The sequence below is a fragment of the Macrobrachium rosenbergii genome, chromosome 42, assembly GCF_040412425.1.
Source record: "Macrobrachium rosenbergii isolate ZJJX-2024 chromosome 42, ASM4041242v1, whole genome shotgun sequence".
Taxonomy (NCBI): domain Eukaryota; kingdom Metazoa; phylum Arthropoda; class Malacostraca; order Decapoda; family Palaemonidae; genus Macrobrachium; species Macrobrachium rosenbergii.
This window is the reverse complement of record NC_089782.1, coordinates 16722220-16749535: the sequence shown is the minus strand read 5'-3', so window position 1 is coordinate 16749535 and position 27316 is coordinate 16722220. Positions and strand designations below refer to the sequence as shown.

Here is a 27316-nt window from a genome sequence, read left to right as displayed (position 1 = left end):
ACTTAAAATATATTTACAAACTGAAACATACAAAATTAACAAATTTCATGTATAACACCAGGAACTTCTATAATAATATAAAGGTCTATTGAAGATCTTGCGCGTATAACCAGGATCAGGAAAAGTACTGCACGTGATTACAATCTGACGAAGAATCATGCGTATCTAAGGATGAAATAAGATCCAAGGACCAAGAGTCTAGGGTCTAGGACCAAGAATGAAGACGGATGACCAAGGTCTAAGGAGTTCTGCAAAATATAAACATATTTACAGCTATATAACTGTTGATATAATATAATTAAGTTCTTGACTGCAGAAAATGCACAATGAAGTAAAACTTAATGCAATCCTTATTGTTTATACATTATAAACTTTTAAACACTCACAGGTTAACATATGACATTTCCAATACACAAACAATCTTCATTAGTTATACAGTATACACTTATAAACACTGAATCACTTTAACACACGACATTATATAATATACTAATACATAGAACAATTTAGATAAAGGAGTCTTTTCAGTACTTATTGTTACGGGTGGCTAGGTGTCTGATAGTGATCAGAGAAATGCCGGGGACTCTCCATGTTGAGAAAACAAAGAAAAACAAGGACAACCAAATAAACAAAGAAAAAACTTCTTTAGTCCATGGGGTGAAAATACGAGTATATACAAGAGATGGCAGCACAGCATTCCTCGACAAAACCACTTCTTTAATCCATGGAGTGAAAACATATACAAGAGATGGCAGCACAGCATTCCTCGACAACACTCTGGAACCCCAAAAGACTGTCTGAGATCTGGAAAGCTAACACCATCTGGAACCCCAAAAGACTGTCTAAGAACTGGGAAGTTAACACCATCTGGAACCCCAAAAGACTGTCTGAGAACTTGAAAGCTAACATCCTCTGGAACCCCAAAAGACTGTCTGAGAACTTGAAAGCTAACATCCTTTGGAACCCCAAAAGACCATCTGAGATCTTGAAAGCTAACACCATCTGGAACCCCAAAAGACTGAGATCTGGAAAGCTAACACCATCTGGAACCCCAAAAGACTGTCTGAGAACTGGGAAGTTAACACGTTCTGGAACCCCAAAAGACTGTCTGAGAACTGGGAAGTTAACACCCTCTGGAACCCCAAAAGACTGTCTGAGAACTTGAAAGCTAACATCCTTTGGAGCCCCAAAAGACTGTCTGATATCTTGAAAGCTAACACCACCTGGAACCCCAAAAGACTGAGATCTGGAAAGCTAACACCATCTGGAACCACAAAAGAAAGACTGAGAACTGGAAAGCTAACACCCTCTGGAACCCCTGGAAAAAGACTGTCTGAGAACTAGAAAGTTAACCCCCTCTGGAATCCCAAAAGACTTTCTGAGATCTGGAAAGCTAACACCATCTGGAACCCCAACAGACAGTCTGAGAACTGGAAAGTTAACACCCTCTGGAGCCCCAAAAGACTCTCTAAGAACTGGGAAGCTAACACGCTCTGGAACCCCAAAAGACTGTCTGAGAACTTGAAAGCTAACACCATCTGGAACCCCAAAAGACTGTCTGAGATCTGGAAAGCTAACACCATCTGGAACCCCAAAAGACTGTCTGAGATCTGGAAAGCTAACACCATCTGGAACCCCAAACGACTGTCTGAGAAATGGAAAGTTAACACCCTCTGGAACCCAAAAGACTGTCTGAGAACTTGAAAACTAACACCTTCTGGAATCCCAAAAAACTGCATTAGAAGTGGAAAGCCAACACTCTCTGCAACCCCAAAAGACTGTCTGAGAACTGGAAAGCTAACACCCTCTGGAACCCCAAAAGACTGTCTGAGAACTGGAAAGCTAACACCCTCTGGAACCCCAAAAGACTGTCTGAGAACTGGAAAGGTAACACCCTCTGGAACCCCAAAAGACTGTCTGAGATCTGGAAAGCTAACACCATCTGGAACCTAAAAAGACTGTCTGAGAACTGGAAAGCTAACACCCTCTGGAACCCCAAAAGACTGTCTGAGAACTGGGAGGTTAACACGTTCTGGAACCCAAAAAGACTGTCTGAGAACTGGAAAGCTAACACCCTCTGGAACCCCAAAAGACTGTCTGAGAACTGGGAGGTTAACACGTTCTGGAACCCCAAAAGATTGTCTGAGAACTTGAAAGCTAACACACTCTGGAACCCCAAAAGACTGTCTGAGATCTGGAAAGCTAACACCATCTGGAACCCCAAAAGACTGTCTAAGAACTGGGAAGTTAACACCATCTGGAACCCCAAAAGACTGTCTGAGAACTGAAAAGCTAACATCCTCTGGAACCCCAAAAGACTGTCTGAGAACTGGGAAGCTAACTCCATCTGGAACCCCAAAAGACTGTCTGAGAACTGGGAAGCTAACACCCTCTGGAACCCCAAAAGACTGTCTGAGAACTTGAAAGCTAACGCCTTCTGGAACCCCTTAAAACTGTCTGAGAACTTAAAAGCTAACACCCTCTGGAACCCCAAAAGACTGTGTGAGAACTGAAAAGCTAACACCCTCTGGAACCCCAAAAGACTGCCAGAGAGGTGAAAGGCTAACAACCTCTGGGACCTGAAAAGACCGTCTGAGAACATGAAAGCTAATACCCTTTGGAACCCCAAAAGACTGTCTGAGAAGTGGAAAGCTAACACCCTCTGGAACCCCAAAAGACTATCTGAGAAGTGGGAAGCTAACACCCTCTGGAACCCCACAAGATTGTCTGTGTTAGGACGAGCATAATTAAATACAGGGCCGGATACAAGGTTTATTGTGAATCCGTTACAACAACTTGCCGCCAAGGACCAGCACACCGGCCGCATGACAACACAACCCCGGAACCGAGAACTCAAAAACAAAAGACGTTCACAGCAGGGAATAGAATCAGAATTAACAAAGGATTACCTTTTTTTTTATCTAAAACTCTACATCCCTTATCCCTAGAAAAGCAATAATATTCCAATTTAAAACATCAGACAATTAAATAAATCAATACTTCTTCCAAAACATGTTACAAATATGAAAACAAAACAACATGATAAATACAGCATATTTGTATATATTTATAAATCAAGTCGATCTGGAGGTTTACTTATTCGACTGGATTGCTTTAACATTGGCGGTTGTACTGAACATTCACTATCATTATTTACAGTTACTTCTATGGGTTCTTCAGCCCCACTATTATCACATGGTACATTAGTGTCTGAAATGAAAGCACTAGAATCACTCAAATTTACAGATGACTTAGAATTATTGGATAACACTTCTTTATTGGATTGGTTAAAGTCACCCATATATCTATGCATAATCTGATCTGCATGTCTTGTCCAAATAATATTACCAAAACTCTGTACTTCCACCTTATAATTTCTCAACCCAAGTACTTCCACAATCTTTCCTTCCACCCATGGTGAACCTTTCCCAAAATTACGAACAAACACAGCATCATTGACTTTATACAATTTACCTTCCTCCTGGAAAATTTCACCCCTCATTTTCCTTAAAGATTTGTCTTTCAGTTTAACCGATTCAACAGTACCTTTGAAATTCCTACCAAACATTATTTCTGCTGGGGCCTTACCGTGGAAGAATTCACAGTCCTCCTATAGTTATACAAAAATCTACAAATTCTGGTCTGAATATCTCCTTCTTAAATTTTCCCAGGCCCTCCTTGAATGTTCTCACCGCCCTTTCAGCCAGACCATTGGAGGATGGATGATAAGGAGCTGGTGTTACATGCTTAATACTATTTTTACACAAGAACTCCTCCATCTCTTGAGAAACAAAATTTGGAGCATTATCTGATACAATGATATCAGGTATACCAAAATTACAGAATGTCTTCCTCAAATGACCAATGGTAACAGCTGACGTAGTGGAACTAGAAAAATGAATATCCAAAAATTTACTATGAGAATCTACAATTATCAAAAAATATTTACCATCCACTGGTCCTGCATAATCTATGTGCAGTCGAGACCATGATTTACCAACAATAGGCCAAGACAATGTAGGAGCTCGAGGATTTGTAAAATTCTTAAAACAAATGCTACAATTCTTTGTGACTTCTCCTATGTCCTGGTCTATCTTTGGCCACCATACCCAATTCCTTGCCTCAGCTTTCATAGCATTTATACCATTATGCCCACAATGCAAATGGTTCAAAACCTTACATCTTAACTCAACAGGAATCAAACCCTATTTCTATACAATATTACACCATTATGGAGAAATAAATCATCTTTTACAGAGGCATATTCCAGAAGTGACATATGTTCCCTTGACCATCCCAGCTTCAAACAATTTTTCAACTGAGACAATACAGCATCCTTATTGGTGAAATGTTTAACTGCCTGAAAAGAGATGTCATCAAAATCAAGTAATTCAACCAATTTAACATACTCAGCTGGTGTACCAGAATGAAAATCATCATCAAGTGGCAATCTGCTTAAGGCATCAGCAATTACATTTTCCTTCCCAGGTTTGTGAACTAATTCATAATCATACTGAGATAACAACAAAGCCCATCTTTGTATTCTAGAATTAGCATTACATGGAATCTGTTTCCCTCTTCCAAAAGTCCCAGTAATGGTTTATGATCAGTTCTAGCAACAAAATTCCTGCCAAGCAAAAAATATCTAAAACGTTTCACAGCAAAAATAAGAGCTAATCCTTCTTTATCTAACTGAGAGTAGTTCCTTTCTGCTTTAGACAGTTTTTACTTGCAAAATAAATTGTTTTTTCTTGGTCACCAACCTTTTGCAACAAAACACACCCCACACCTACAGGAGACGCATCCACTTCAATGATTAAAGGACTATTCCCATCAAAACTAGTCAGCACTTTGGACTCGAAAATCTCTTTTAATGCCTTCAAACGCCTTCTGCTGTACTGAAGTCCATCTAAATTTTACATTTTTCTTCAACAAATCATACAAGGGAGCTAGCTTAGAAGAAAAATTCTTTACAACCTTGCAATAGTAAGTAATCATACCTAAAAAGATTGAACTTCTTCAACAGAAGTAGGACATGGGCAATCTAAAATAGCTTTCAGTCCCTTTGAAGATGGCTTGACTCCTTCACCTGAGATGTGGTATCCTAAATATTCAATAGATTCAGCCTCCAAAACAGTCTTAGTCTTATTTATTTGTACATTATGTGCTTGCAAAAGTTCCAAAACCTTTCTTAATCGGTGATCATGCTCCTTTTGGTAGCACCACTTACAATAATATCATCTAAATAAGCAGCTACACCCTCCACATTTGCCAACAGTTGAGAAATAAACCTTTGGAAAATACCAGAGATGAGGACAAGCCAAAAGGTAAACGCTTATATTTAAACAATCCTTTATGAGTATTAATTACTAAATACTCTTGACTTTTCTCATCAACAGGTATTTGAAGATAAGCATTCTTTAAATCAATTTTGGAAAAAAACTTTCCCTTACCAACAACAGATAACAATTCCTCTATCTTTGGTAACGGGTACCTGTCACAATGAATTTGTTTATTCAAAATGTTAAAATCTCCACAAATCCTCATTTCAACCTTATTTTCTTTCAATACAGGTACAACAGGAACTGCCCATTCACTATGTGATATGGGTTCCATCATTTCATCCGCTACTAGCTTATCTAAGGTATCTTCAATCATTTTCTTGTAATAAAAAGGAACTGTGTGATTTCATAAACTTTGGGGGTAGCATTACCTTTTAAATGAATCTTAGCCAAAACACCAGCAATAGGTTTACTTGAATCTACCAAGTAATTATCTAGCAGCTTTTCTGCACTCACATTAGCAACCTTTATTACTCTAGTACCTTCATCTATTCCAGCCAGATAAATACCTACTTGCTGCATTAAATCTTTACCACACAAATTTGTATTACAAGAATCAACAACATAAAATACCTGAGAAACCTTTGTGCTATTATAAAGTACAGGAGCTAACACTTTGCCCAAGACATCAATTTTCATATTATCATAACCTCTTAGCTTTTTATTGCATTGTTCCATATTTAGTTTTAACCTATGTACCCATTCTTTGGTTACAGTAGACACAGCAGCGCCACTGTCAATCTCAAATGGAACTAAATTCTGATTAATACTGAAATAAAATTCATCGGAATTAAGAGCAAAAATCTTTCCTTTAACCATTAACAATCTATCATCATTGTTGTCTTCATAATCATCAATAGTTTTACAGCCTTCTTACCTTCAGCCCTACTACTGGAAGCCTTATACCTAGGTTTAACACTACTAGGCCTATGAAGAGACAAATCTTTGTTTGCCTCTCTACACACCCTTTTAGATGACCTTTCCTTTTACAAATGTTACAAGTCAGATCTTTAAACCAACAGTCTATACTCTCATGAGAAAAACCACAATGCTTACAAGATGACTTTTCTTTTCTCACTGAACTAACCTGTGGCTGTGATTCGTTCCTCTCACCCACAAAAGCTTTTTCCATGTTCAAAATTCTTTCTAAAACTGCACTAGAGGTCATAGCTTGGAGATCAATATTCAAAGCAACTAAATTGGGAAAATATACTTCATTGTCCACTGCCATAAACAACTGATCTCTGACTCTTGAATCGAAATGATTACCAAAATTGCAATCTTTTGCTAAAGCCTTGAGGTCAGCATACAAACTATTCACTGTCTCATCCCTCCTTTTTTCTTTGTTGAAAAGCTATTAGGCTACGATGATAAGAAGGTTTCACAATGTAATGTGATTTCAATACAGCTACAAGGTCATCATAAGTCTTTGTATGGGGTAAATCAGAGCACACAAATTACCCAGTACACTAAAAACATCAGTTCCAATCGACACTAGCAAAACATTTTTCTTTTTGTTGTCTTCCTCAATTCCAAGATTACTAAAATTAGCTTCTAATAAACTAAGCCAAAGATCCAGGATTATCTGAGAAGAATTAAAAGGATCAATCTTAATCTGAGTAGTCGTCGCCATCGTGAACAAAACCCTAGCATAGGCGACCTCTGCCTAACCTCCGCACCATCGCCGTCAATCAACTGGCCTTACGGAAGTGTCCTCAGAGCCGGTGGGCTATGCTGAACTCATCAAAACTCCTGGAAAATCCTTACATCCACATCAAGTTCTTGTAGACCCTATGCTCCTCTGCATGGATTCTCGTCGCCATTTGTTAGGACGAGCATAATTAAATACAGGGCCGGATACAAGGTTTATTGTGAATCCGTTACAACAACTTGTTGCCAAGGACCAGCACACCGGCCGCATGACAACACAAACCCGGAACCGAGAACTCAAAAAACAAAAGACGTTCACAGCAGGGAATAGAATCAGAATTAACAAAGGATTACCTTTTTTTTATCTAAAACTCTACATAATGCATGGTCAATTGAACAGATAATAAAATATACAATTCTTAATAATGATAATAATATTGTGTTCGTCCGACCCTAGGTCACGTGTGAAGGCACCGCAGAAAACGGGATGTTTATTACAAAGAACGCATTGAGCGGGGAATTTACAAAGACTTCCACCACCAATTTTGACAGCTGACTAGGACATCAGAAAGGAGATTAAGTATTCTAACATTTTCACAACAAGATCAACCATATCCAGCTTGTCACTAGTGGCATCAGACACACACACACATATACACACACATACACAGCATTCCATCCCATATACACATTGCAGACACACCTTACCAAACCAGCCTGGCATCTTCAACATACAATGTGAAATGCTTATCTGATTCACAGAGAAAGTAACAAGATCACCTTTTACACAGCTTGCAAAGACCTTCTAGTTACACACGAAGATGTGCATTATGTGTAAATTACACAGCAGTGAGAGTATGTAACGTGTAATTCATAATTACAAGAGCATCTGTTACACAAAGTATCAAGATTTGGGTGAATACTTTTTCTAGTTTGTTTGAACTGTTTCCTTGTCAACTTTGTATACATGTATGTATGTATACAGTATATATATAAACCTGTATATATAGATGTGTGAGTGTAGACACAAACAAACACACACAAACTTTCAAAGCTAAAGTTATGAAGGAATAGACAAATATTGCTGTTGTTCTCCTTCTTAACAATATATGGGGTATATGACCAAATACTCTTAATATAAATTTCCTTCTATTATTGATATATATATTTTTAACCTGGTTAGGAAAGGCTTTGTGTCCTAATCATCCTTATATAATATGTGGCATATCCTTATAAGGATGGCGATGATAAAAATCTATTTGATAGGTTAATCAAACTGTGATAAACTTCCTTCCTCTTTCCAAAGATGGCTTTAAAATTAATATAATTGCACCAAATACCTTAAATAAATCTCTCTCTGCCTCAATCTTTCCCAAATGGGATTAAACATGAAATGAGTATACAGTCCTATACCTTTCTGCCTCTGACCCCTTTTCCCACGATTCCCTTGATCATTCAAGAGTTCACCTCATTCCTGCTGCTTCAAAATCTACTGCTTTTATGGTCAACATTCCCTGATACCTTCCAACTACATGTGCAAACCATCTCAGTCTTTGAGATCTCATTCAGTTTTCCAAACTCTGGACTCAAGTCTGATATTTTCTTATATGTAATATAATTTTCCCAATATAATCTGGCCACGAATCTTAACATAAATTATGATGGCTACAGTCACATTCATACTGTAACTATACGTATTCATTTATGAATTACAGATGAATGTAAACAGAAAACTTCTAATATATTAGCTGCTTCATACACTTACACAGAAGCCCATTAACAGTGCCTCAATCACATTCAACTTGACAGCATTATAATGCTTTCTTTTATGCCATCTATCCATCAGTTTCTATTTTTCCTCCTATTCCCTCCTTCTATTACTTCCATAGTGGAGACTCTTCACCTGTATATTGCACCAAATTGCTTTTGTATGACCAGACCATCTCAAAACTCTCTGGCCATTCCTGTCAACTTTATATCTCTCTGCCGATCACCCAATTTCATACTGTTTCAATACACAAGCCATATACACCACACATTCAGTACATTGTAAAATATTCAAAACTTTTCTGTCATTTACATTCGACATACAAACTCCACCTCCGTTTAAATATGCACACATACCTACAAGCAGTGAATCAGCAGTGTATTGTGTTTTTCAAGGCATTAATTCTCCTAATTAAGCAAATACATATTGCACTAACTGCATTATTATGAAAGCCAGATTTATGTAAGGATGTGAAAGTTTAATCCAGGACATTTTTCATTGTTTTATCTTGGATAGTTTAAGGAAATTTAATTTACTGATTAATATCTGGTCCTATTTAATTACTATGTACCTACAAAGACAAGAATTCACTGGGCATGTGAGAGAGGTGCCAAATAAGGAGCAGGAAGACAAGTACTGCTGGTTTATTGATGAAGTGACCCGCTTATCAAGCGGCATGCAGACGCCTGCGTATAACACAGAGACCGTGGGTACAAAGATTTACAGGTGGCCTGAGGTCAAACTATTTCTCTACAAAAACAGGACAGGTACATACAGAAAGCATAATGATTAACAATGTCTGGTCTGATATAAAAATACTTGGTTACGTATACATAATGCATGGTCAATTGAACAGACAATAAAATATACAATTCATAATAATAATAATATTGTGTTCGAGCGACCCTAGGTCGAATGTGAAGGCACCGCAGAAAACGGGATGTTCATTACAGAGAACGCATTGAGCGGGGACTTTACAGGCATAGTTTGGCACAGGTGGAAAATGACCACCGCAGGCTTGACTAACCTGGGGAAGGCATGCGTTTAGCCTCTGTCATGGAATATGCCCCATGAATATAATAAATAACTTTTAAGGATTTGCGTAACCTTCTACGCAGAAGTACAGACGGTCATCACCTTACATCAGGAGGAATTACCTACATCACTATATAAGTTTACAGTGTCTCACCCTAAATAACAACTCACTATACGAGTTTACAATGTCTCACTATAAATAACTGGACCATATGACTGATATCATGGAACAACAGCAGTGATTACCAAACAGGTCAGTATTTGGTAGGACAGACACGGCTTATAAAACATTATATAGAAACCACTCATCACCTATAACAGCTCAGGTTAAGTACCATTAATGCCTTTTAGATAGGCATACAAATGCTTGCAAATTCAAAACCAGGTTTTAAACAGTTCATGTCGGCCACAGTTTTGAACTAAACCGTAAGACTGTCACTGATCTCAATAGTATTTCCCTAGGGCTACAAACATCCCCTAACCATTACACATACACACACACAAAGAAACACAGACATTCACCCAGCAACGGACCTTTGAACTTGAGATGCCATCAGAAACTTACTTTGCTAACTGGCTCTGATTATTCTGCTGCCTGGGACCTTCCAGCTTATCCATGAGTTCCTCTGGTCTTGGAGGCACCCACCAGGAGACTCTGGAACGGAAGAAGAGAAGAAACATTAGCTGCAGTTCAAGAAAAGTACCGAAGCACAGAGAGATTTGTGGCCTATTTCTATTTATATTTGCTGTCATAGTTTCAGCCTAACCTTTTATTAGGCAACATACACACACACACACGCACTGCACCACACAGAAAAGATAGAGTTAATCCCTTTAACAACAACAGGACTGATCTACCCTACTGCACAGCAATTAGGAAACTAACCATTTCCTATGTCAGTATACAAAATTGCAAAAATTAATAAACTAATACAAATCTTGCAGATAATTTACTGTGAGGGCTAGAGAAAGATAGCTAACCTCTGAGGACAATACTGGATACGAGTGATCTTACCAGCAGCAACTGATTCTGAATTTCTGACTCTCCCCTTGCTGTGCCCTGCCAGGCACACTCCCCCTCCCTTGTCCAACATATCTTACGGCTACGAATACGGCTAGCCCATACATGCCCCCGCAAGATGGATAAATATATATAAGGCGACAAATATTTTTCTCTCTTCAAAATACAATAGTAGCCTACAAGCACCCTGTTCTTTTGCGGGAGCTGTCCTAGCTAACTGTGAACACAACAAAATAAAAAAAAAGACAAAATAACATACATAATTAATACAACGCTCCCAGAATTACCAAAAATACGACAGATTACAGAGGAAGTGTCCTAGATAGAGAGACGAAAAAGTGTTTCAGTTCCTCTGTAGTACTACTGCACGTACTGCATCGTTACTATAGTCACCCATGTACAGTTCAAAAAGAAAACTATATCATTGTCATTCTAAAAGAAAGCGTACTGATATTTAAATTGGGTGCCTATTATAGAATTTCATTCTTTTTTAACTTTGCTCAATAAGTATTTTGGGTGAATGTCCAGAAGAACTCCGCATGCATAAAGTACCAAAATTAAAAGTAAAATGTAATATTTTTCATATTTAAAGCGTTTTAGACCACTTCTTATGATGAGGAAACACCCACAATTTTGCCATATTAGCTATGGAGGGGGTTGGGGGACAGGTATTGTCTAACCTTATAAATCAAAAATCGAAAATCATTCGATGGGGAACTAGTTTTTCTGAGAAACATTACAGTAAAAACCTCATTTTCGAACTAACTCCAGTAAGATAAGTACGAAGTGCGGTAAATTTACAGTTTCGGTCAAATTCACATTTCCGATATAAAATTACATTTTCCCTAGCAAAATAGTGTACTTTCAACGAATCTGACCTTTATTTCTACCGCAAATGATTAGATTTAGAGATACATGGCCGCCATTACCGCTCTCAGTTTCGGGTGGTGCAACGCCGCCACGCGGCTTATGCACATTTTAAATGATTGTTGCAAGCTCGTATGTTCTGGCAGGCGGTAATATTGCGCTGCGCGCGCTTTTGCCACAGGGTTACAGGGAACGAAATTTTAGATCCTAACGTCTAGTTACAGTTTCGGTGAAATTCACGGCCGAAACTGCAATGTTACCCTTTCGTTAACCACTTCACTTACCTTAAATAGATGGTAGTACTAAATGTTCACGAAGAAAGGTATTCACAACCTGTGGAGCTCCATTGTAATGTCCATGGAAACGACCAATAGCCTCAAAGTAAGACAGAGAACACCCACTGCAGACGTGCACGACGGAATCCATGGCAGTCAACTGAAGCGCAATTTTGTAGAAAGCCAGCTTATTCCAAAATCGCAGTTAATTGATATTCTTGAAACAAAGCAACCAATCAGGTTTCAGCATTTGTACCGTACTTATAATTCATAACGAAAAACAAAAGACGATTAGGCATTTTTACCCACAATACATTGACAAAAACAAAAACGCATCAGCAGAAAAACTGACATGGCAGCATAAACGCATCCTTGCGATAACAACAAGGCACAATATTCATCGGCAAATATCTCCGTAACTCTTAATTTGCGGAAGATGCGAGTAAGTATTTCGTATGAATCATGACAAAAATATATGATAGCAAGTAAAAAAATATTAGATATCCGAATTTTTGAAACTGTAATAATACCAGAAGGGCTACTGGATGTAAACAAACGACTTAGAAAATTTTCGAGGATGCCGATTAGATAATCATTAATATCTCGGAAGAAAATTATAGTGTGACCTATTTTCTTATATCTCACCGCGGAGTTGTTCTGGACATTGACCGTATTTTGTAGGCTTTTACCTAAGCGTTGGTAGGAAGCCTCTTCCGCAAGAGTGTTTTGGTCGTGATGAATAATATTTCTTTTGGTAGATCTAAGCCGGTTGTCCGCGGTGCGCTAGCCTATGGCAGTTGACGTTTTTCTATAGGACTTTACCTGCTGAACAAGAATTCAAGGTAATATTTTGGCGGATAAAAGTAATTGAGCTGTAATTTACCTTAGAAATGTAGCTGACGGTAAGAGGGACCTGTTGGGAATCTGGGTTTTGGGTGGGTGAAATCACTTTCGAGAAAAGCTAATGGTAAGGGGGACCTGTTGGGAATCCGGGGTTCTGGGTGGGGTAAATAACTTGGGAAAAGGTTTGGGCACCTTACTGTTGTGTTTCCTGTTACATATGCCATTTGGAACACAAAAAACAAGCGTTAAAAAAATGGCCGAATAAATGGACAGTGGGAGCCGTTCCAAAGACACTTTTCACGCATGCATCGATTTACAGGGGAGCTTTCGGTTCACCCAATGCCCCTGACAGAGAGTGGCAGAACAATATGGTAGCTCCACGGTTGCAACTGCCTTTTAACTTAACTTTTTCTACAGTTTTTTGGTTGCTAATTATGGATTTACCTTTAATTTTTGGCGCTCGAGTGTAATTAACCTGTGAAGTCCATCCAACAAGGAGTTTCCATACACGATCTTCACAAGACAGAACACGGGTACGTCTGTTTCGAATGGTTCATATCCCGTCCGGCAAGTGCAATAACTTGTTAACGTATGGGTACCCAACACCCCCAAGGCCAGTACTAAACACGGCGAAGGGACATTCCATTTGGCCGACAACAAACAGATGCACCGCCAGTATCAGAACCCCTAAAAGTGTAGAAAAAACCAGTTGAAAAGGTAAAAACAGGCACGGAGCTAATATATAGATTTACCAGTGTTTTTTTATATAGAAGTGTTTTTTTTGGGTAACTGTTATTTACCGCCACGTCTCTACGTAAGTCTATGTCACTTTACCAACTTGTACTTTCTGTGCAGTACAGTAACCCCATCTCCCAGCCCCCGCCCCCCGCTGAACATATGGCTCCCTAGTGGTTACGTAACCCAAGATGGCGGCATTGTTTGGCTGTTAAGTTTCTTCATCCGCGGTCGCAAGCAACGAATAGTGTCCAATTGAGCTAGACTATGGCAATTGACGTTTTTCTGTGTTGTTTTGCTTGCTTTACATGAATTTAGGGGTAACATTTTGCCGGTAGGCTGCTGCTAAGCTGTAATCCATCCTTGAGCTGTATGCGACCCACACTACAGATGTGCAGTTTTCAAGGGTCAATTACATTTTAGTTACAGCCGACCGCCAAAATGTTATTTTAAATTCTTGTTCAGCACGTCAAATAACATAGGAAAACGTCAATTGCCATAGGCTAGCTCACCGCGGACAGCCGGCTTAGAATTACTTTTTTTTTTTTTGCAGAATGGCTTTCCTCTTTTAACATGGATAACTTCATTTCACTACAGCTCCAATGGTTCCATGCCGTGAAACATAAATCTGTTGTATTTACATAAATGGTACACTACAACTTCTTCATTACGTAAACAGGGGGAGTGGAAGTGTGTAACCCCACTTCTTAAGCGCGGCTGGAAACGTTAAAAGATACAGTAAACATAAACATGACTTGTCAAAAGGAGAAACTGCACATCACTTCTCAAGGACCGAAAAATAAGGATTACTGAAAATCCTTAGATTGAAGCAAAGCAAAGAATCTACAAATATCACGTGGAGCCATACAACGAAGGTCGCCAGACTGCGTATGATAACTGGTTACAGGAGTTGTGGCAACCTAAGAGCATCATGAGGTGAGCAGCTTATTTGTAAAACTGAATATAACAAGAAGACATAAACAAATTATTCCACTTCTTGGGCTCTGTTAACAACTGGAAAATAAATATTCGTCGACTTTCTATCGGTAATGACCAACGTCTAAGAGTCAGTAGTAACCAAGTTTTATAAACTGTAGCAATTCTCTTGTTTGAAGAGTAATATCAACATCGTCTCTCAATGAAAGGAACTATTAAGATGGGAGAGAGGTGAAGAAGCAACTCAAAATATAAAATACGAATGAGGTGATGCATAATGGAAGAAATATCTATTTTCATCATATCTGAAATCGATAACGAATAAGCCTTCTTCGTATTTCATCTTTTCCGACATAATGGCTCTCTCTCTCTCTCTCTCTCTCTCTCTCTCTCTCTCTCTCTCTCTCTCTCTTTTTTTATCTTGTTTTCTACCTGCTTTTGAAAGTTTATGACACTAAATGACTCTTTGTCGATTTTTCATGTTCAGTGATTACATCACTAATGATAAAATTTTACTGAGAAGGATTATCAGACTTTATTTAAGCAACACATACATACAGGGAGTGAGAAAGAAAGATGAAAAACATTCTGGGAACCCCCAAGAATAGTCAAACAATTTTGGGCGAAACTCAAACAGCAATGCATAAACGCGAGAAACTCTCAACAGTCTCTTCTTTCTTGTTGTTGATGACGTCATTTGTTACATTCACTGCATACATCATAAATTTGGTGCCATATGTCTCTAGCCCTCAAATTTTTATCCGCGATTTACTGTATATACACATTCCTCGTCTTTTTATGAATGCATACTGCCATTTATATTCAAAAGATTTACAAATATAAATGAAATAAAGAAATACCCTCAAATGCCAGTTATTCATTATTTTTTAATATTGAAGAGACTGTTATCAGTTATTGTTTCAGATGGTCAAAGGGCGTATCCAAGGAGTCTGAAGCAACTCTAAAAACTATTGATAAGCATCCCAAAATATATGGTATAAAATCTAAGGTTTTTATTTAATGCATTTATATCATAACGTATTGATTAAGAAATAACGATTATGACGAATTTACAATAATGATCGACACAAAATCAACATTTTTTTAAAACTCGAAATCCCTCAGGTGGCTACAATGTACGAAGGTAACGTGTGAGTTAATGAAGAAAAAGACTAATAAGTTACCTTCACGGTTTAAGAAATGCAGAGAAAACTACGTATGGAGATCGATTTCTCGTTTCACTAACCCTCTAAAGGTTTTATATATTCAATAGCTGATACGATGTAAGAACAGACATATTAAAAGTGATATGTGTCGAAATTTTAAATATATTATTTGTACATACTGACACCTGACAACTAGAACACCAAGTAAATAGCTTAAAGCCCGATTCTTGCAATGGATGATGATGTAACCAGATATAATAAACAAAACACTCAAACTATAGAAGAATGTCACACGAGCATTCATTGTTCGCTGTTTTGAATTTCTTATATTCCATTCTATTTATATTTTATTTATTTATTTCACGTAAATTAGTTTCCTTACCTATATACATATATACACATACAGTATTCACATAGACACACACACACACACACACACATATATATATATATATATATATATATATATATATATATATATATATATATATATATATATATATATATATATATATAATGGAGAGAATTCCTTTTATAAAGATAATTATTTTTATGAATATACTAATAATTCTAAATGCTATGTCCTAGTCCGGAAAGAGAATGCCCATACCTGAATATATATATATATATATATATATATATATATATATATATATATATATATATATATATATATATATATATATATATATATATATACATACACATATATATTCAGGTATGGGCATTCTCTATTCCGGACTAGGACATAGCATTTAGAATTATTAGTATATTCATAAAAATAATTATCTTTATAAAAAGGAATTCCGTCCCATTAATCACATTTTGCGAAAATATTAGCGTCAATTTATATGTAAGTTTAAGGAGAGCCCCATCTTTGCAGGAAATCTGAATTCTCTCTGAAGACCAAAACTAATCAGCTTTTACTGAAAGAAACTGAGAAAAACACAATTAAAAAGAAGTGGATAATAGGATAGAAAATATTAGATATTCCAAGGAGGCCAGAAGAAAATGTGGATTCTAGAATAACAAACTTTAAAAGAAAAAGTAATTCGACAAGAAAATCATTCAGAGAAAAGCAAAATTTCTTAAAGTATCTAATTATCAGTGTAATAATGCTATCATTTCATATATACCCCCACCTCTCTCTCTCTCTCTCTCTCTCTCTCTCTCTCTCTCTCTCTCTCTCTCTCTCTCTCTCTCTCTCAATGCTAAATGAAAGGCGAACATGCTCCCTGCTATCTCTTCATTCTAAACAAGAATATTTTATCCATTTTCTAAAATCATATTTAGTGATTAAACCATTATTTTACAACATGATCCTGATGAAATTGATATTTATTGACAAGAAAATAAGTCTCATTTAAGCTGTAGTAATGCTCTTTTTTGGAGGAGAGACAGTGACTGTAAGAAACTGAGAAGGGGGAGAAGCAACTCATGAACCTCTTGAGGAGTCTCGTAGGCAATACTACTGAAGGGATGATGCACATTGGAAGAAGAAAGATAAAACGCACAGTTCAAATACCTATTACTGTATTCACTGAATTTATATATATATATATATATATATATATATATATATATATATATATATATATATATATATATATATATATATATATATATATATATATATATATGTGTGTGTGTGTGTGTGTGTGTGTGTGTATAGTACATATATATATATATATATATATATATATATATATATATATACATACATACATACATACATATATATATATATATATATATATATATATATATATATATATATATATATATATATATATATATATATATATATATTCAAAGCAGGACCTTCTATATTCCAGATTAGGTCATACGTTTTCGAATTATCAGTGTATTAATCAAAATAATTATCGCTGTAAGCAGAAATTCTGTCTAACTGATCATAATTCAAGAAAATTCTAACACTAATATACATATAAGGGTACGGAGAGCTCCATGTTGACAGAAAATGATAATTCTCTCCTCTGTCTACACCTCTGAAGAACAAAAATAATGAAAGAGTCTGAGAATAAAAAAGGCAGCGGAAAATATGAGAGAAGGCTGGCTCGTATGGAATTTGGATTCTAATGACATACAGTCAAAGCAGAGTAAAAATTTCTTAAAGTATCCCATTATCAGTTTAATAATGCTATCACTTCATATATACACCCCCAGATTTCTCTCTCTCTCTCTCTCTCTCTCTCTCTCTCTCTCCTAAATGATAGAAGGACACGATCCTTCCCATATTTCATTCTCAAGCAAGAAAGTTTTATCCATTTCTTATTATATTAAGTGATTAAACCATTCATTATAGATATTTATTGAATATTACATACATACATACATACATACATACATACATACATACATACATACATACATTACATACATACATACATGGAAAAGGAAAAGACTAAATGAAAAAATGATGTTACTCCATGAAAAAATCAGACATCAAACAGCAACACATAAGCCTGGAGGAATTCCACGAAGTTCCTTCTTTTTGGGCTAGAAATTTCATGTCCTCTAATTGGCTGTTGATGACGTCATTTACCAATCCTGCCGCCTACGTCATGAAATCTTGCCATACTTCACTATGCTTCTATCATTAGACCATAATTTATTTAAGTGTATTTTGTCTTTATGGAAATGTCCATTATTATAGTCTTAAATTCTATGAAAAATATTTTCATATATATATTTTAAGTAAGTTCCATTTACTCATTATTTTTCTTCACCGGAGAGTGACCAGTTTTTGTTTTGATGGCCTTAAGAGTGATTTCTCATCCAAGGAATCTAAAGTAATAATCAAAAGAAAAATAAAGTTATTGAAACCTTCGATACCATTAAAGCTTAAAAATCCAATTTCATTTTTAAATGCCTTTTTTGTTGAATATAATTGTTTTCCGATGATTATTGTCAGACACGGACAAAGACCAAACGATGTAAAACAACACTGGCAAGTATCAGAGCTCACCCAAATGCTGCGATGGAGGAAGGTATCGTCTGCACATAAGTTACTTTCTTGGATGGAGGCCAAGTTGTTTCATTACACCTCTAACGCTTCCATATCATCATACTTACCACGATGCAAGAGCAGAAATCCCTAAGGTAAGTATTTGTTGAAACATAAATCCATCATTTTTACACAAGTGACGGCTGGCAACTTCTTCATTGCGCAAACAGAGGGTGGAAATCTTCAGCATCCCCAGTTCTTACCATTGACTGATGACGTCATCCGATATAGTAAACGAGTGGAAGTTGTTATATATATATATATATATATATATATATATATATATATATATATATATATATATATATATATATATATATATATATATATATATATATATATGTATATATATACGTATATATATATACCGTATATATATATGTGTGTGTATACTTCATTGGAGGAGTCGATAGAGCTCTCGGCTAGCATGCTGTTGGCCCAGCGTTCGACTCTCCGACCGGCCAGTGAAGAATTAGAAGAATTTATTTCTGGTGATAGAAATCATTTCTCGTCATAATGTGGTTAGGATTCCACAATAAGCTGTATGTCCCGTTGCTAGGTAACCAGTTGGTTCTTAGCCACGTAAAATAAATCTAATCCTTTGGGCCAACCCTAGGAGAGCTGTTAATCAGCTCAGTGGTCTGGTTAAACTAAGATATACATAACATATATGTGTGTATACATACACATATATATGTATATATATACATGTATATAACTGTATATATATATATATATATATATATATATATATATATATATATATATATATATATATATATATATATAAGAATTAAGCTACAAATGTCCTTTAATATCCAATTTGCTCTACCTTGGAAATAATATATTTTCATGTATGTTACCCGAAGAGGAATTTTTTGTTGATATGTTTGTTGTCTCATGGGCCTGAACCACAGAAGAACAAGAACTCAGGACTACAGTGATGCCTTAAACCACACAGCCATCAAGGGAGGTATAAGTTGATACCGACTCCCATCGACAAATCTCTGTCGAACTCAGGTATTTGTATCAGAATCGATAACAACCCACCTCTACCATGTTAACTGTGTAGTGACTGCGTTTGTCGCACACAGCCATATTATGAATGAATTTCATCACATCACCGTGATTTCTGAGGTAGAGCAAATTGGATATTAAGGGACATTTGTAGCTTAATGCTTGTATATGAATGACGGTGATGTAATAAATTTCATTTATGATATGGATGCGTGCGACAAATGCACTACACGGTTAGCATGGTAGATGTAGGTTGATATCGAATCTAATTACAAATACTTGAGTTCGATAGTGAATTGTAGGTGGGAGTCGGTATCAATTTCTACCTCCCTTGATGGCCGTGTGGTTTAAGGTGTCACTGTAGTCCTGAGTTCTTGTTCTTCTGTGGTTCGAGCCCACCAGACGACGAACATGTTATCAACAAAAAATTCCCCTTCGGGTAACATATAGGAAAATATATTATTTCCAAGGTAGAGCGAATTGGATATTAAAGGACATTTGTAGCTTAGTGCTTGTATATGAATCACGGTGATGTGATAAAATTCATTCATATATATATATATATATACAGTATATATATATATATATATATATATATATATATATATATATATATATATATATATATATATATATATATATATATATATATATATATATATATATATATATATATTCTGTCTTCCATGCAGTAATGTAATTAACGATAATATAGATCGGGAAATATCCGTCGTTAGAAAAATGTTTTGCACAATTGTGTGCGTGAATGTGCGTGTATTCGTATCTTTCACGTAAATATGTACACGATCGTATGTTTATACGCAGGACTTGACCTGTAGCAAGAATCATATTTTGAATCTCACCACACACACACACACACACAGTCATTACCTGTCCCGAAAAAGCAGTTTGAAGCAATCGCCGATTTAAGAACATGATAATCTTGTCTCCCCACCTGAGGGGTCACCCAGGCGGAACCACTTCATCTTTTTATATCTTGAAATTATGGTAGACAGCCAGTTGCTGTTGCATGGAGTGTGGGAGAGGATCCCATCCCTACTGCCCCTAGTCAGTGCCTCCATCCTTCAACCCCACCCCCACCCCATTTTTCAGAGAACGACTCATCCAAGTGTAAGGGAACGCCACCATGGAGGGGTGAGACCCATCCTCATTCCAAAGCGTGGAAGTTTTACCGCTGGGAAACACAAATATGCCAGAGGTCAGGATTCTTGACAATTACTAAAAAAAGAAAAGGAATAGAAGGGAGGAAATTAAAGTATATTTAAGAAGATGCGTATACTCATATTTCCTTTTATTATGTGCAAAATCACAGGATTTTAATCGCTGGATAGAACTCCAAGTATAAGTAAGAAAAACAGTCGAGTATAGGTTGCAAGTTGAAATATTTCCTCAAACGATCACCATTTGCCGGAGGCCATGACTTCATTGTGCAGCTGTGCCGACAATTACGGATAAAAAGACATGAAGAAGGAGAAGAAAAAGAAGAAGAAGAAGAAGAAGAGACGACGATAATGATGATAAAAATGAAAGATTTAATTTGGCCGACCCTTTACAAATCATCATGTTTTTGAACCACAGGAAGAAGCCGTGAAGAGACACACTGGGAAAAAATGTAGGCCATGATTTATAAAGGTTTCGCAATAGGAGAATGATTGGTTTCGAAGGTACGCTTCCTGCAGATGAACAATTACGTACCACTTGAAGAAGATGGGAAGATCTTCATGAGGGAGACTGTACCAGAAATAAATTCGATGAAGTTTTTTCTCAAACATACTCTTTTTCCACTCAAAAGGAAGAGCTTTAGAGCCTGTTACCCTTTCGGCTCATCTCTCCCTTTTCAGGAAAGAAATTTGAGAGATAAGTGATATAAGACCAGGTGATTTAAGAATCTCACTCAGATGAAAAGGACTCCTGCGAAAGGGTTCTCACTCTTCTTCCCTTGTCTTCGCCAACGAGGAGGAACTTCACGTAATTGATGGGGTTAGAGGGGCTGGAGGCCGTTGGGAGGTGGTGTGGAGTGGGCGGAGGGGGCCTTTTCGGAACTGCCTCGAGCTTGCTTATGAGCGGGAAGCTTCACCCCTCCACCTCTGAGGATCCCGAACTGTTGCAGCAAAGGATTCATGCACCTCTTGTGATTAGAACAGGATGAGAATACTTACATAAACTGCCTGAGACGATGAGATCCTCTTCCTTTCGGCCGCTCACTGTATTTGTTGCCATTCCATTAAGCTGGCCTTGAGTTAGCACGAGTTCTTGCTTATAAGAGCAGCCCGTAATAGCAAATTCACCTGCGGAAGAAACTTAAGAAATGAGGAAGAATGAAGATGCAAAAAAGGACAAGTGGAAAGGAGACTATGCTAAAGATCTGTGTGAAGTAGAAAATGGAATGAAAATAGTTAAAAGCTAGAAGAACAAGTAATGATTATGAAACCCAGCAACCAGTACAAAATGTGCTGGTCATTTTCAAAAGAGCCTGTCCAGTGATGTCATACTACGCAGTCGAGTCTGTCAGACGCGCAAAAGGAAGGTCACCTTTCTTAAGGCTCTTTCGCATTTTTAATTTTGTTTTCCTTCCACTTTGGCGCAGGCAAGTCACGAAGCAACAATGGCAAGCAAATGATCAGTTCCTTGATTATGGTAAGCTTATTCAATATTAATTTCCTGACAAGTATAGAGGAAATGAAAGCAAATAGTACCAAAAGAATGACATTTATGAATGAGATGATGGACTTGCATTACAATCACTGAAATGCAGAGTCTTTAAACGGAACCTCCGCATGTCCAACGTTCCAGCTCCTTGAAAGTGGACTTCCTTGCATCCACCATTCCAGCTCCTTGAAAGTGGGCTCCCTTGCATCAATCATTGCAGAGTCTTTAAACGGAACCTCCGCATGTCCAACGTTCCAGCTCCTTGAAAATGGACCGCCGCACATCTAACATTCCTGCTTCTTAGAAAGGGACCTCCTCACGTCCAACATTCCAGCTCCATTTCTAATTCTATGAAAAGGATCTTATCTCCAACATTCCCGCTCTTTGAAAATGGACTTCCTTACACCCACCATTCCAGCTCCTTGAAAGTGGACTTCCTTACAGCCACCACTCCAGCTCCTTGAAAGTGGACTCCCATGCAGCCACCATTTCAGCTCCTTGAAAGTGTACTTCCTTATATCCATCATTCCAGCTCCTTGAAAGTGGACTTCCTTACATCTACCATTCCAGCTCCTTGAAAGTGGACTTCCTTACATCTACCATTCCAGCTCCTTGAAAGTGGACTTCCTTACATCTACCATTCCAGCTCCTTGAAAGTGGACTTCCTTACATCCACCATTCCAGCTCCTTGAAAGAGGACTTCCTTACATCCACCATTCCAGCTCCTTGAAGCGGACTTCCTTACATCCATCATTCCAGCTCCTTGCAAGTGGACTCCCTTGCATGAATCATTGCAGCGTCTTAAGGAACTTCTTCATGTCCAACATTCCAGCTCCTTAAAAGTGAACTTTGTCACATCCAACCTTCATTCCTTTTCCTTTAAAAGGGATCTCCTCATGTCCCACATCTCAGCTCCTTAAAAATAAAAAAATTCCTCTCTTCCAACATTCAGCTTCCTGTAAAATGGGCTTTCTCCCATTCAACATGCCTGGTCCTTGAAAGACGATTTTTTTTAGAAGGAACCTAAGGGCCATCGTTGCTCACATCTAACATTCCTGTTCCTGTAAAATTGACTACCTGGCGTTCATCATTCATGCTACCTAAATATAGAATCAATTTAATTGCGAACTATTGTAGAACCGTTTTCTCGGTTATGTAACTTTGTGTTTGGCGCAGAACCATAGAAGAGAAATTCTCTGGTCTATTCAAATTTATTCTTAATTTAACGATCGATGATGGAGCCTTTGTCTTTTTTTCAAAATGATTCGGAATCGAAATTTCCTTCATTCCTGTTCCGAGAGAAATTCTAATTAAACCTCTGGAACATCTCTACTTCCGTCTCTGGTTTTATTCAGGTAGTCTCTTCTAATCTGGAGAGCTTTTCTGTTTGCCGCATTTATATAACTCTTGTATATATTGCTTCTATATATCTATTGTGTAAATTTCTACCATATACCTGTCATATATAGATTTTTATAGCTGCTTTATATACCACTTCTTTGTACTGCATCTAAATAAGAATTCTATATATCTCTTCCACGTGAGATGTCTATATTCCTTTCTTTATATAACTATTATTTAATCACATCTATACACACACATACATACACACACACTGTATATAACTCGTCTATGTACGGCGTCAATACAAATACTTGATATATACGAGCTACATCTTCTATACACGTCACCTATATACGTATTCTACATAAAACATATGCATAATTATTCTGTCTACGGCATCTACTGTACGTTAATGTATATGAGACACCCAAATACTTTTTCTACATGCCTCTTCTGTATGCTTTGCCGTCATACTCCAAGGAAGCAATGACTTGCAAACTGAAGGCGATTAATCACCTTCCTCGAATCTTCCCGCCTTCTTCTTTAATTCTCTCTTTATCTTCCCTCTCGTTCTTCCCTCCTTTCCTCACCCTTTCTCTCTCAGGTAAATGTCAATCCCGAAGTTTATCTTGCCTGTTTGACCTTCGGGTCAGGAGGAACGATTGCCCAATTTCGAATGGGTCTTCGGGAGGCATTAGGCACGTTTCTGAAACGTCGTCGGATTATTTTTCATTTTTGTTATCAATGACGAGTAAAATCCCTGCTAATTTTTCTCAGTTATTATTATTATTATTATTATTATTATTATTATTATTATTATTATTATTATTATTATTATTATTATTATTATTATTATTATTATAGCTATCTCATTGCCCTCTGTTCATTATGACTTCTGGAGGGTAAAGTCATAATATTACGGTTTAGTTCTCTTTACAGTTAGAGCAAAAAACGCGCAGTTAAAATAAACGTGTACCATTAGCTGGGTGTTTGCTGTCTTAAATGTTAATTTCAAAAGTAAAACAGAACCAATCGGAATGTGTCCTTACCCTACAAAAGAAGGCACAATAAACTTATGGAAAAGCTTGTACTACCATGCCCTTCAGAGGAGAAGAAATAACAATTGAAAAGACAGAGGATAAAATCATTATTACTAAATAGCTATAATTTTTAATGAGAAATGACTGAAGGAGGGCCTCCGACCCAGTTATTATTATTATTATTATTATTATTATTATTATTATTATTATTATTATTATTATTATTATTATTATTATTATTATTATTATTATTATTATTGTTGTTGTTGTGAAGTAGTTTAACATGAACATAAAATCTCTTCAAGAATTTCGTAAAATTCCCCCGAAAGGCTTCCTCTTGAAAGGAAGGTGGAAATTTGAGAAACGTTACGTTAAAGAAGCTGGACAGCCTAAGTATTTAGGGGGAGACTGGAAAGTAAAAGGGGGAGAGCACTGCAGCTGTTGTCGTAGGATGTCTCAAAGAGCCTTTAGAATCATCCATCTGCTGCAACACGGGCATCGTTTTTTTCTGATTAGGAAAACTAAGGATCGTTGTAAACAAACCGTTGCTGTGGTAACAGGGATACCAAAGGTGACATTGGCAAACCACTCACGGCGTTACAGGGAAGGGTTCCTCTTACTACTTCTTTCACGAAAAATTTTTGCATCAAAAGGACTGCATTGTGCGAAAGCCTCAAGAAACAGCTGCTGAGGCAAAGACAGGCACAGCTCAACCGATATACTGAAAGTTGACGAGCTTCCTTACCTCAAATGGCCGTAACTTTTTTTTAAATGTATTGCAAATTCTAAACAGCGACGTCCCAACTCAGCTCCTGAACGAAGTTCACCTGGCAATGTTGCGTTACAGACTGAGCTTATGCTTTCGGTGATGTATATTGCCCCAGGGAGTGTTAAAACAAGACGTTTCCTAAAGAAACTTTCCTTCAGTTGAAGTGCAAGCTGGGTCGTTTTCTAAAGATACTTAATCCTTCTTCTTGTAATCAATTTTAAGTCGACTATAGCTAAAAAAGAAAAGAAAATGTACTGATCAAGCAGATGTAAGAGGAGGTCTTAAGTAAAAAAAAACAACCTTTTATGTAAGCTATGACTCAAGGAATCTTATAAACGAGTCTTTTCAGTGAGCTGCAACAGTGCGTGGATTGCCAGCTGTTTGTCAGTTCGTTTTTGTGGTAAGACCATATGGTCGCGGCTATAAAAGAAAGGAACTCGGTGACTTCGTAATATTTAAACCCGCTTTGATTTTTGTTCGCCGTTTTTCACATCGGCAACAACCTCTTGCCTGATGTAAGAGACAAGGAATTCTCAGCATAACCTTGAAGGTTTTTCTTCTTTTTGTCTAATGAAAAGTAACTTTTTACAAATTAAGAATTCATGGATTTTGAAAGAATCATTCACCCATCTTCTTAAAGCCACAACTCACTAATTCTGTCATTGTCAAACTAATTTTTAAAATTTCAGAACATGAATTTCATTAAATGATAATGGACCCAAATGGTTGGAACAACAATTCTAATTTAGATTGTTAATTTTGGCACACTTTATGCTGTAGGCCAAGAAATTACTCAAGTTAGATATTTTTTGTTGTAGATGCATTTAAATGCAATAGTTTGTTTCTATTATGGAAATATTTCGTAGAAATAGTTTTCTGTACATCTGTGAACAAGAATTGATTGCGATGGAAGGGAGTTTCGTTACCTATTTAGAGGAGCAGGTCTTACCTGGCGGGACAGGTGGGAAAGATAGAAACGAAGGAGATTACAGGGATTTAAAGAAGAAAAAGAAGAAGAAGAAGAAAAAGAAGAAGAAGACGAAGAAACAACGTTAATTTTCAACGAGGAAGATGAAGGTGGAAAGAAGTCGAAAGGAAAAAAGAAAAAGAAGTGGAAGAAAAATGGGACAAGAAGTAAATGCGAAACAAAAAGAAGAAAAAATGATAATACAAATGAAAAATAATGTTCATTTTAGCTACGGTGAAATCATCCAGTAGCTAAAGTCTTATTTTCATCTGTCAGGGCCATTTACTTTTTTCTTAGTCAGAATCTCATCACTATCTAACTGAGCATCATTACAAGATTTTTATTCTCGGCGTCCTTCGGACCAGACCCTGTTATGAGATCACGCCAAAGAAAGAGAGAGAGAGAGAGAGAGAGAGAGAGAGAGAATACTTCTGGACATTTATTTGTAAATAAAACTAATATTTGTTTTTTGCAAAACAGAATCATTATTGTATTGCTTCACGCATATTTTTTGTTTTTTGAGGGGAAAGTACATAACCTGTATGTTTCGTTTTGAAATCACATGTATGATACATGACAGAATACATCAGCACCGGGAAATATACATATACAGTTCCTTTTTCTTACGGAGAAGCCTCCGTATATCACAAAAATAGATGGACGTATGTACAGAGAAGACAGAAGGCTGAGAGCTGAGGAAAAGATAGCCCGCTTGCATTTTCTAATTCTACAAGCGGTTCGGAAAAGGCATTGTGTAGAGGTCAACTCGAGCAGAGTTTAGAAAGATCTTGGGGTTAGAGAGAAGTGTGGAGGGACAGAGAGGGAGAGTTTGATGATCCTTTT

General features: G+C 37.0%; 1 long non-coding RNA gene across 2 annotated transcripts; it reads right to left on the bottom strand.

Annotated features, from left to right (window-relative positions):
- Nucleotides 1-27316, bottom strand: LOC136827999 (uncharacterized). 2 transcript variants are annotated; one of them, XR_010849878.1, is made up of 3 exons: nucleotides 25483-27316; nucleotides 10361-10450; nucleotides 1-248 (listed from the first exon to the last, which is right to left on the bottom strand). It is a non-coding gene; the product is annotated as an uncharacterized lncRNA (long non-coding RNA). The 2 variants fall into 2 exon arrangements; XR_010849879.1 differs by lacking the exon at nucleotides 25483-27316 and adding an exon at nucleotides 21864-22299.